The sequence below is a fragment of the Lynx rufus genome, unplaced genomic scaffold (genome assembly GCF_022079265.1).
Source record: "Lynx rufus isolate CCGP_SWC_20201006 ecotype Redwood Valley unplaced genomic scaffold, mLynRuf1.p SCAF_7, whole genome shotgun sequence".
In the NCBI taxonomy this organism is placed as follows: Eukaryota; Metazoa; Chordata; class Mammalia; order Carnivora; family Felidae; genus Lynx; species Lynx rufus.
Genome location: NW_025814889.1, coordinates 65,569,335 through 65,582,610, shown reverse-complemented (window position 1 = coordinate 65,582,610; position 13,276 = coordinate 65,569,335).

The window sequence follows — 13,276 nt, the reverse complement described above, 5'->3', positions numbered from 1 at the left end:
CAGCCACATCGATCAATAGAACAGAGAGCCCATAAAGAAACCCATACATATATATTCAATTAATTTGTGACAAAGGAGGCAAGAGTATACGCTGAGGAAAAGTTATTCTCTTCCTTGGGAAAAATTGGTAGTATTTGGAAAACTGGAAAGCCACATGCTATATCACTATCCTACACCATAAACAAAAACTAACTCAAAATGAATTAGATTGAATCTAAGACCATAAAATTCCTAGAATAAAACAGGGGGTCAGGTCCTTGACATCAGCCTCGGCAACGATTTTTTTTTATTCCAAAAGCAAAAGCACCAAAATAAAAACAAACAAGTAGGAACACATCTAATTAACAAACTTCTATACAGAAAAGGAAACCATCAACAAAATGAAAAAGTCACCTACTGAATGAGAAAAAATATTGCAAATCACATATAAGTGGCTAATGTCCAAAATATATTTTAAAAACTCACACAACTCAATAGCAAAAGAAAATAATCTGATTAAAAACTGAAAAGAAGCTGAGTAAACATTTTTGCAAAGAAAATATACAGAAAGTCAATTAGGCACATGAAAAATGGCTCAACATCACTTATCATGAGATGATGCCTTTCTCTCCTGTCCTGCAACTCTCATTGTGCACATGTTGGCATGTTAATGGTATCCCACAGTCTCTTATGCTCTGTTCAGTTTTCTTAATTCTTTTCTTTTTCTACAAGCAGATTGGATAATTTCATTTGACCTATCTTCAAATTCACTTCTTCTACCTTTCTTCTATCTGTTCTTATCTGTTATTGACCCCACTAGTGAATTTTTATTTCAGCTATTGTATTTTTTCAACTCCAGAATTTCTGATTCTTTTTTTAATATAATTTCTATGTGTTTATTGATATTCTTTATTGGTGAGACATCATTATCCTGATTTCATTTAGTTCTTTTCACATGGTTTTTTAGCTTTCTTAGCAAATTTAAGACAGTTGGTTTAAAGTATTTGTCTAATAAATGCAATGTCCATGCTTCCTCTGGGACGATTTCTGTTATTTTTTTTTGATGATGTGCCATATGTTCTTTTTTCTTTGCAAACTAAAAAAAAGCATGTTTGGTTGAAAAAAATGGGCATTTAAATATTATCACGTACAAAGAACGAATTTAATTAAAAAAGATAATCCATAGGTCATTGCAGATTGGCTCTGGGTTGGGGGCACTCTTTTAACACTTGGCCAAGCATCTGCAACTCTGTCTTAGGCTTCACTTCCCACATGTGCTGAAACTAAAAAGAAGCCAGCAGTCAGTCTGTGGTCTTTTTAAAGCATGCATCCTACCCTGGACATATGTATGGCTTTCTAATTTCCCTGGTATATTGAGCAAAACCCTTAGTCCTTAAAGATTCTCACTCCCCAAATTTTTCTATAGCTTTCCGTGTTCCTTATTTTTTGCCCACATGACAGCAGCTTATTCATTTGACTTCCAACTTTTCCAGGGAACATCTGTGTAGTCATTCTATCTATTTGCCCCCTGAAAAAGTTCCAAGTTAGTAAAAACAAAGGAAGGTTATGCAGGTCCTTCAGGGAACCCACAGACAGGACAAAACAGACAAACATAATCCTTTGGGTATAATGTTTGCTCTGCTTCTTCAAGGATGAAATACCTACACTGAGAATGTGAACTTCCATTTTTTCCAATGTTTATTTATTTTGAAAGAAAGTAAGAGATCACGCAAGTAGAGGAGGGACAGAGAGAGAATCCCACATAGGCTCTACTTTGTCAGCACAGAGCCCACTGCTGGGCTCAAACTCAAAAACTGCAAGTTCATGACTGAGCCAAAATCAAGAGTCAGATGTTTAACCAACTGAGCCACCCAGGCATCCTGCTGCCATTTTCAAGACTGCCACTGCTGTAGGGAGGAAAGTAAGTTAAAATACAAAAATTTATCCCACCTTAAGTGTCCCTTCTGGTTAAGCATTAACTGGATTGCTATAAATCTTTGTCTTCCAGAATTCTGATAGGGTTAAATCTCTACCAAAGTTTTTCAAATAGCGTTTCTTCCTTTACTAGTAAAAATTACACTGCTTTTCTTCTTTAATCTATTCATGTGGGAATTACATTGCTATATTGTTTTTCCTAACGTTAAACCATTCTTGAATTACTAAGATAAATTCAATTTGGACCTGTCGAGTTTCCATTTTTACTTACTGCTGATTTGCTTATATATTCCTTTGCATAATGGGACCTATGTGAATGATTAATTGTGGACTACAATTCTTAATTCTCATGCTCTTTGTATATAGTTGTGTAGCAAGGTAATACTGGGCTTGTAAAATAAATATGAGAGAGCTTCTACTTTTTAAATTCCGTGGAATTTATAGAAATTTTTGGATTACATGGTGTATTTTGAGTTTCTGGATTTTTAGATCTTCCTTTAACAATATTAAACTTTCTTAATCAGGCAGTTAACGAAAAGGCAATCTACTAAAAAGGAGAAGGTGTTTTAAGTTAAGTGTGATCCTTTCAAGATTAGTTTTTTAGCATTGCTAGGAAGGGTGAAAATAGCTGCCTTTAGTATTGGGCCAGTTTATCACTACTATAAATATTTGACCCTATGAAGGCCAAGGTTCAAAATGCACCTTCAGACAGAAACATAGAGTATTTCGCAGGGCCCATCTCTTGTTTCCCTTCTTTCAGGAAGAATGGTCTTTTGATGCCTATTGCCCAATATCTGAAAACAGTTATTTCATATATTTTGTGTGATTTTCTAGTTTTTCCTTTTTTTCCAATAGGAAGGCAAATCTAGTAGCAGTTACTCCAACATGCCAGAAGTAGAAATTCTCTGTTTCACTGCATTTTTATTCTTCTATTTTCTTCTTTCTTCTATTCACTGTATTTGTTGTGTTTTCTTTTTTTCTTTTGGTAGATACCCATCTTATAGGTTTTGAGTAATTTTTCCTATTTTTCATATGCATTTGAGATTAAGTATTTCCTTTGTTGTACTATTTTGGCTACATACAAGCATTTCAATAAGTGGTATTTTCAATATACTTTTTGTTTTGCCAATACATAACAAACTATTTTTTAAGTATTTTTTTTAATTTCCAGTTAGTTAACATACAGTATAATATTAGCTTCAGGTGTACAATATTAAGTGGTTTGACACTTCCATACAACACCTGGTGCTCATCACAAGTGCACTCCTTAATCCCCTATTTAACCCATCTCCCAACCACCACCCCTCTGGTAACCATAAGTTTGTTCCCTATAGTTAAGAGCCTGTTTCTTGGCTTGCCTCTCTCTTCCCCCCACCCCATGTTCTCTTGTTGTTTTTTAAATTCCACATATGAGTGAAATCATATGACATTTGTCTTTCTCTGACTTATTTCACTTATTTAGCATTGTTGCAAATGGCAAGATTTCATTCTTTTTGAGGCTGAGTAATATTCCATTGTATACGTACACCACATCTTTATCCATTCATCAACCAATGGACAAATCCAATAATACATTTAAAAAATCATTCACCATGATGAAGTGGGATTTATTCCTGGGTTTCAGGTGTGGTTTAATATCTGCAAATCAATCAATGTGATATACCACATTAATAAAAGAAAGGGAAAGAACCATATGATCATTTCAATATTCTTCTGAATATGTTATGTGCAGTAGAAATTCTTCTTTGCAATGTAAGGCATTTGGATATATATTATCTTTAACATCGAAAGTTTCAATTAACTGAATTATAGTTGAATTACATCTGTATGGTTACCAGTTTTTGAAAATTTGAGGCTTCATTTATGGCATATTAATCATTCAATTTGGTAAATATTTCATGAATACTTAAGAAGGATATGAGCTGTTCAAATTTTAATTACATTATATCTACTTTATCAAGCTTATTAATTTTGTTCCATATCCTTATTAATGTGTGCTTGTTTCATCAATTAGGTATGTTGAAATCTGACATGATGATGGTTAATTAGCACACCAATGTTCATAGTTATTTGAATTTTTTCTCATATAACCTGAGATTATGCTATTATAATCTTAATGTTCAGAAGTAAATTATGTTCAGGGAGGCCTTTCCTTAACAGTCTTTGCTATAAAACATATTTTATATTGGCATAGCGATACAAATATAATTTTAGTGTTTAAAAACACCAAATATTAAGTAGTACTAACTTATTCTCACCTATTCACCAGTTCAAGCCTTGTATAAAGCCTGATTAGGGGAGACTATGACTATGTTTTATTTAAGAGTAGAAAAGAGATTATTTTCCCACTATAAATATTATATCCTCAAATGTCAGACTCTTGTATCCTCCATCTTGGTATTGAACCAAAGAATATTTATCAGGCACTGACACAAATGTATACACATAGAGTAAGACACGCATAAAAACACCATTAAAAATATCTCAAAAAAGCAAAAGAGGATCTATTTGTATTTCAGTTAAATATCAGAAAATATGTCACATTTGTGGTCAAATATTCAGTAGATTTGTATGTATTTGGTTATATTCAATAGTACCCATGATCTGTTGATTACCTGCCATACATCAGACATTAAACTATGCATTATACACGGATGACCTCAGTAAGTGTGCACACTTCGGTAGGTTATTTGGTTTTATCTCTGCCCCAATTTCCTCATCTTTAAAAGAACACAGTAATATCAATTTGTTTTCTGAGTTGCTTTTTGGTATTATAAATTTATTAGAAATACCCTTTTCAGTGAGTTTCCCTGAGGAGAAGAGAAGCCTGCGTAAGTTAAAACAAACAAACCCTAAGTCCTGTAATACTATACTAAAGGCATGTGAATCGATAAGGGGAAAAAGCAAGTCTTCAATAGGTAGCTTTTCTTCTTTAAAAAAAAAACAGTGCACACACGTACACAAACATACACACACACACAGAACTAACAATTTTATCTTTAAAAGTGTTTCCAAGTAATGAGCACACTGATAAAAGGGCAATTTAATAACAACAGTAACTGATGGGCTTCTAGCCAGAATTTTATTGATCTACTTGCCTACAAAAGTAAATCTCCCTTCACACTACTCATCTGTTTATGTTTTATTACAGTACTTATAAAATTTTTCTCTTTTCTAAATGTTTTTATATATCAATAATTAAATGTTCTCCTTTACTTGGTTTTCAGATTTAAAATATCCATGCAACTCATAAGAGCACTTTATATTAGAAATAGAACATAGCCCCTACTAAATAAAAAATTATTACGCTTACTGTTTTTCATTTTCTGTATCTTATGATTGTGCAAAGTATAGCCTTTGTCTGAGTTTCACTTTTAATTAAGCTTTGTATATTTTTCAGACTCATCAATGAAGAAAGAAAGAGCAATCATACCACTGGTAAGAGCCAGCATATATAGCACACCAGGCTTGAAATTAGTGGTGACAAAGATAATTAACGGATAATGTCAATGCAATGAAGTGTTGTCACAAGATAATGGCCTCCTGCTGCTATATAAATGTTGAAGTGGAGCCAATTTTTCAAAAACAAATGTCAAAGTTGAGACAGGAATTTTTATCTCATAAAATAATAACCTTTAAACAATGTTGTATTGCAATAATTTATTTTGGATACATTATACCTTGCTCTAAAAATGCTAGAAAAAGTAATTATTTTATAATAGGGATGCTATAATTGTGTCCTGACAGTTATTTGTTATTATATTCAATGTTATGGTTATTCAAAATCTGGCATTTTGATTTTTAACAATTTAGAAGTGTTTATTTCAGTGTATTTCCCAGCACAACTAGTTACTTTACTGCTTACACAGTTAGCCTATATAAGCTTTACTTGAAAAAAATGATTTACACCTGAGGGTCTAAGTAAAAAAACAATGTACTAATTTATTATCAATAAGCATGTTGTACTGATAATGTTTTTAAATTCACTGTTACATTTTTATTTAATACCTTCAGTTGAATATTATAGTTTAATATGCCTATTTTTTAACTAACCTACATTTTTTTCTAAGGAATATATCTTTCCAGTTCTCATATGATTGGAAGTAATATCCAACGTCAAATGACAACTAAGTAATAATGTATGAATTATTATATGACTCATGAATTAATATCGGAAGCTATTGCCAAACTTAGAGAACTCTGTAAATTATTTGATCTAAACTTATTTTGTTAAAATAATTTTGTGCCAATTAACAATTTATTTTTTCTCAGCTGAAAACCCTTTTTAATAACTTCCTCTCATGCAATAGTGAAAACAATAATGTAACCTTGTAAACACTTTCCTTTGCCAGTTGGTACATGTTAGGCTTTGTTGGTGCAGGGTGCTGCAGGGACCCAGCAGGAGTAAGGGTCTTTTCTTGGTTTCAGAATGCTCCTCTTGGTAAACTCCTGCAGTGCACAACCACCAACAGCACTTCTTGGGCAGTGTCCCCCAGCAGGCAGTTTTCCAATTCACATCCTTGCAGGAGGATTACCACTAAGTTCCATGGCCCAGGACCCTCAGAGAACATTTTCACCATTGTATGAGCTACTGCTACACCCTCTCCAACAAAGTAAAGGGCTCAGCCTTGGGAAGAAGGTTCTTCCATATTTGTTCCTTCTTTCAGGGCTGTCTCGGCCAAAAAGGTAGGGGCTCCTCCTTATGTCTGCTCTTCTATTCTTCAGAGTTCTCCTTTCCTATTAGTAGGTAGTCCATTATAATTCTTTATATTAAACCTTGCTAAAATTACTATATACTTTCTATCTTTTTGACTGGACCCTAACTAGCACAACTTTCAGTTTTATCCCATCATTTAAAAAAAAAAAGAATGTACCAGAATGTAGTGGATTTTTTATTTTCTTATTGAGGTACAATTTATTTAATATGAAATTAACCATTTAAAAATATGTCATTCAGTGCATTTAATACATTCTCAATGTTGCTCAAACACCACATACCTCTTATCTAGTTCCAAGATATTTTTATCACCCCAAAAGAAAACCTTTTCTCATTAAGTGGTCACTCTCCATTTTCCCTTTGCCTCCTTCCTAGAAATCACCAATCTGCTTTCTGTTGTTATATAGGTTTACCTATGTTGATTATTTCATATAAATGGAATATAGGTGACCTTTTGTGTCTAGCTTCATTCACATAATGTTTCCAAGCTTCAGCCACATAGAGACATGTATCAGTACTTCATTCCTTTTCAAGGTAACATTTCATTCTATGTATACACATTTGCTTATCCATACATTTATTGAAAGACATTTGAGTTAGTTGTACCTTTTAGTTATTATAAATAGTGCTGCTATGAATTTTAATATGCAAGAATTGGTATGAGTCTCTGTTTTTAATTCTTTGGGATATATACCTACAAGTATAAATATTAACCATACAGTAATCCTCTATTTAAACTTTTTGACGAATCACCAAACTGTTTTCCATTGTGGCTGCACCATTTTATATTCCCACCAGCAATGTACAATGGTTTCAGTTTCTCCACATTTTTGCCATTTGCTATTTTTCATTTATTTTTAAATTTTTTCATGTTTATTTATTTTTGAGAGAGAGACAGAGAGAGACAGAGACAGAGCATGAGCGGGGGAGGGGTAGAGAGCGAAGGAGACAAAGAATCCAAAGTAGGCCAGGCTCTGAGTTATCAGCACAGAGTCCAACACGGGTCTCAGACTCAGGAACCTTGACATAATGACCTGAGCTGAAGTCAGACCCAGGCACCAATTTTTTTTATTTTTATTTTTTTAAGTTATAGCCATCTTAATGGGTGTAAAAGAGTATCTCGTGGCTCCAATTTGGATTTCTCTAATGATGTTGATCATCTTTCGTGTTTCTTGGCCATTATATATCTGCTCTGGAGAAATCTCTATTCAAGTCTTTTGCTCATTTTTAAGTTGGTTGGAAGATTTCTTTTTATATTCTGGATAATAGACTTTTATCAGATAAATGATTTACAAATATTTTCTCCTATTATGTAGGTTTTCTTCTTACTTTCTTGATAATGTCCTTTGATGCACACAAGTTTTAAATTTTTATGTAGTCCAGTTTATCTAGTTTTTCTTGTGTTGCTCATGCTTCAGTGTCATATTGAAGAATACATTGCCATATCCAATGTCATGATTTTTCCTTATGTTTTCTTGTAAGAGTCTTATAGCTTTAGCTTTTATATTTACATAACTGACCCAGTTTGAGTTAACTTTTTGTGCACTGTGTGAAGTCAGCATTAACTTCATTCTTTTGTATGTGGATAACCAGTTGTGCCAGCACCATTTGTTGAAAAGACTACTTCCTCATTGAATGGATTTGCCATCCTTGTCAAAAATCAGTTGCACACAGGGGAGCCTGGTTAGCTCAGTTGGTACAGTCTGCAACTGTTGATATCAGGCACATGAGTTCAAGCCTCACGTTGCGCATAGAGCTTACTTTAAAAAATCAATTGCACACAAATGTATGGGTTTAATTCAGGACTTTCAATTGTATTCCATCTATCTGTCTATTCTAATACTGGTACCACACTGTTTTGATTAACTGCAGCTGTATACTAAGTTTTGAAATCAGAAAGTGTTAGCTCCAATTTTTTTCCTTTTTCATTATTGTTTGGGCTAGTCAGAACTCTTTGCAATTCCAGATGAATTTGAGAACTGGCATTTCTAAATTCTGCAAAAAAAGATGTCAGAGTTTTTCTAGGGATTGCCTTCAATCTGTAGATCACTTTGGGTAATATTTCATAATACTTCATAATAACGTCTTCCAACCCATGAACCCAGAGTGCCTTTCCTTTTATTTAGGTGTTCCATAATTTCTTTCAGCAACATTTTATAATTGTTGTTATATAAGTCTCTTACCTCATTGGTTAACTTTTGTGTAGATATTTTATTCTTTGGGTAATATTAAAAATAGGATCATTTTCATAAATTTCTTTTCAGATTGTTAATTGCTCTTGTATGGAAACACAACTGATTTTGTGTGTTGGTATGTTCCCCTGCAATTTTGCTAAATTCATTTGCCAATTCTATTAGTTATGGGGGATTTTCTATATATAGGATTATGTCATCTATAAATAGAGATAGTTTTACCTCTTTTCTAATTTGGATTCCTTTTATTTATTTTTGACTATTTGTCCTGACATGAACATCCGGTACAATGTTGAGTTGCAGTATTGAAAGCAGACATACTGGTCTTATTTCTGATCTTAGGGGGAAAGCTTTCAGACTGTCACCACTGAATATGATGTCAGTTATAGGCTTTTCACAAATGCCTTTTATTATGTTGAGGAAGTTACCTTCTAATCTTAGTTTACTGAGTGTTTTTACTATAGAAGGGTGTTGAATTTTGTCATATGCTTTCTCTGAACCAACTGAGATAATCATGTTTTTTTTTTCTTTTTGTTCTATTAATGTGGTTTTTCATTTTGATTTTCTCATGTTGAACCACCCCTGCATTCCTGGGATTAACTCCACTTGGTCATAATGTATTGTCCTTTTTCACGTGCTTTTGGATTTGCTTTACTAGTATTCTGTTGGTGTTTTTGTATATTTATTCATAAGGGATATTAATCTGTGGTTTTCTCTTCTTGTGGTGTCTTTGGCTTTGATAATAAGGTAATGCTGGCCACAAAGGGTATGAAATATTCCCCTCTCTTCTAGTTTTTGGAAGCAGTTGAGAAGGGTTGGTATTAACTCCTCTTTAAACGTTTGGCAGAATTCACCAGTAAAGGCATCTGGTCCTGGCAAATTTTTTTTTTTTTTTTTTTTTTTTGCAGGGAGGTTTTGACTACTGATTGAATCACTTGATATTTGTCCTGGATCTGTTCAGATTTGTTACTGCTTTCTCAGTCAGCTTTGATAATTTGTATGTTTCTGGGAATTTGTCAATTTCATCTTGTCTAATTTGTTGATGTACAGTTGTTTATAGTATTCTTATAATCCTTTTAATTTCTGTAAGGTCAGTAGTAATGTCCACTCTTTCATTTTTGATTTTAGTTACTTACAGCTTCTCTGTTGTTTTTTTCCCCCCTGTAATCGATCTAGCTAAAGTTTTGTCAACCTTGTTAATCTTTTTCAAAGAACTTATTTTGTGTTTCATTGATTATATTGTTTTTTTTTTCTGTTTTGTTGACTTCAACTTTAATTTTTGTCCTTTCCATTTAATTTGCTCTTCTTTTTCTAATGCCTTATGGTGTAAAATTGGGTTAAAGATTTGAGATTTTTATTCTTTTTCAATGTACTTATTTAAATGTATAAATTTTCTACAGAACACAGCTTTCACTGAATGCTATAAGCTTTGGTATACTGTGTTTTTGCTTTCATTCATCTTTAATTATTTTCTAGTTTTTCTCATGATTTCTTCTTCGACTAATTAGTGAAGAGTGTGTTTCCAGATATTTACAAATTTTCTAGTTTTTCTTCTATTATTGGTTTCTAGTTTCATTCCATATGGTCAGAGAAGATACTTTACATGATTTCAATCTTTTAAATGTATTAAAACTTGTTTGGTAGCCTTTTATATCATGTTTCCTAGACAATGTTCTTCTACATTTGAGAAGAATGTGTATTCTGATGTCTTTAGATAAAGTGTTCTATATATGTCTGTTAAGGCTAGTTGTTTTATAGTGCTGTTTAAGTCCTCAACTTTCTTATTATTCTCCCATCCAACTGTTCTATCCATTACTAAAACAGGGGTTTTGAAATTTCCAATAATTATTGTACAACTCTTTATTTTTCCCTTCAATTCTGCCAGTGTTTGCTGCATATATTTTAAGGCTCTGTTGTTTGGATATGTTTATAAATTTTATATCGTCTTTATTGATGTTGATGTAAACTTTCCTTTTCATAATAGCTACCTCGGCTCTCTTGTTCCCATTTGCATCCTTTTTTCCCATCCCTTCACTGTGAACTTATTTGTATCTTTGAAGCTAAAGTGAGTTTCCTGCATCGTGTGTTCGTATTTATTTATTTAGAGATTGTTTTCATTTATTTTTTTTATTTTTTTTAATTTATATCCAAATTAGTTAGCATATAGTGCAGCAATGATTTCAGGAATAGATTCCTTAATGACCCTTACCCATTTAGCCCATCCGCCCTCCCACAACCCCTCCAGTAACCCTCTGTTTGTTCTCCATATTTATGAGTCTCTTATGCTTTGTCCCCCTCCCTATTTTTATATTATTTTTGTTTCCCATATCTTATGTTCATCTGTTTTGTCTCTTAAAGTCCTCATATGAGTGAAGTCATATGATATTTGTCTTTCTCTGACTGACTGATTTCACTTAGCCTAATACCCTCCAGTTCCATCCGTGTAGTTGCAAATGGCAAGATTTCATTCTTTTTGATTGCTGAGTAATACTCCGTTGTGTGTGTGTGTGTGTGTGTGTGTGTGTGTGTGTGTGTGTGTGTGTATACTACATCTTCTTTATCCATTCACCCATCAATGGACATTTGGGCTCTTTCCATACTTTGGCTATTGTTGATAGTGCTGCTATAAACATTGGGGTGCATGTGTCCCTTCGAAACAGTACACCTGTATCCCTTGGATAAGTACCTAGTAGTGCAATTTCTGGGTCATAGGGTAGTTCTATTTTTAGTGTATTGAGGAACCTCCATACTGTTTTCCAGAATGGCTGCACCAGCTTGCATTCCCACCAGCAATGCAAAAGAAATCCTCTTTCTCCACATCCTCGCCAACATCTGTTTTTGCCTGAGTTGTTAAGGTGAGCCATTCTGACAGGGGTGAGGTGGTATCTCATTGTGGTTTTGATTTGCGTTTCCCTGATGATGAGTGATGTTGAGCATTTTTTCATGTGTCGGTTGGCCATCTGGATGTCTTCTTTGGAGAAATGTCTATTCATGTCTTCTGCCCATTTCTTCACTGGATTATTTGTTTTTTGGGTGTTGAGTTTGATAAGTTCTTTATAGATTTTGGATACTAACCCTTTATCTGATATGTCGTTTGCAAATATCTTCTCCCATTCTGTCGGTTGCCTTTTAGTTTTTTTAGATCTATTCTGTCAATGTCTATCTTGAATTGGTGAGTTTAATCCATTTAAAGTGATTACTTTAGAACTTCTCTATTTTGAAATATGTTTTCTGTATGTCTTAACTTTTATTGTTTTACAATTTATCTAATACTGTTTTTTTCTGTTTGATGATTTCTGGTGTATCATTTTGATTTCGTCCTCATTTTCTTTTCTGTATACTTTTAGTAATTTTCTTAATGTTTTCCTTGGGAATTACTATTAGCAACATAAATTAGAAGTCTACTCTGAATTGATACTAACTTAGCTTCAATAGCATTCACAAACTCTGTTTCTTAGCTCCACGCCCCCTTTATGTTATTACTGTCAAAAGTTACATCTTTGTACATTGTGTGTCTCTGCTAATGATTATAATGATTGTTTTATGCATTTACCTTTCAAATCATATATGAAAAGAAAGAGGTGTTACAAACTAAGAATACCATCATACCTACTTTATATTAACCTGTGTAGTTACTTTTACTGGAGCACTTTATTTCTGTGTATGCCTTTAAGTTATTTTCTACTATCTTTTCATTTCACCATAAAGGACTCCCTTTGACATTACTTGTAGGGAAAGTCTACAGCTTTTGTTCCTCTATTAATACTTTTTTTTTTCTGTAAGATAGTTTGCCCAGATATGAACTTCTTGGTTGACACGTTTTTTTTTTTCCTTTTAGTAACTTAGATATGTCATCCACTATCTGCTGGTCTGTATGATTTCTAATGGTAATTCAGTTATTAATCTTATTCAGGATCACTTGTAGATGATGAGTCATGTCTCTCTTGCTGCTTACAAGATTCTTTGTTTTTGATTTTTTATAGTTTTATTTTAATGTGTCTCACTGTTAACCTCTGAGTTCATTCTATTGAAGTTTGATGAACTTGTTGGAATTGTAGATTCACTTCTTTCATCAAATTTGTGAGGTTTTCAGCCATTGTTTCTTTATACATTCTAACTCTCTCTTTTCCTGGGGCTCCCAAAATGTGCCAATACACTTGATAGTGCCCAAAAGATTCCTTAGGCCCTGTTCATTTTACTTTTTTTTTTCTCTTTTATTCTTCAGAGTGGATAATTTCAATTGTCCTATATTTGAGTTTAATGATTTTTTCTTCTGCCTACTCAAATATATTATTTTTTCCCTTTAGTGAATCTTTTATTTCAGATATTGTAATTTCTTCAGCTCCAAAATTTCTATCTGATCTCTTTCTTATAATTTGTATGTCCTTATTGATATTATCTATATCATGAGACATCAGCCTCCGGGGTTCATTTAATTCTTTAATGGCTTCTT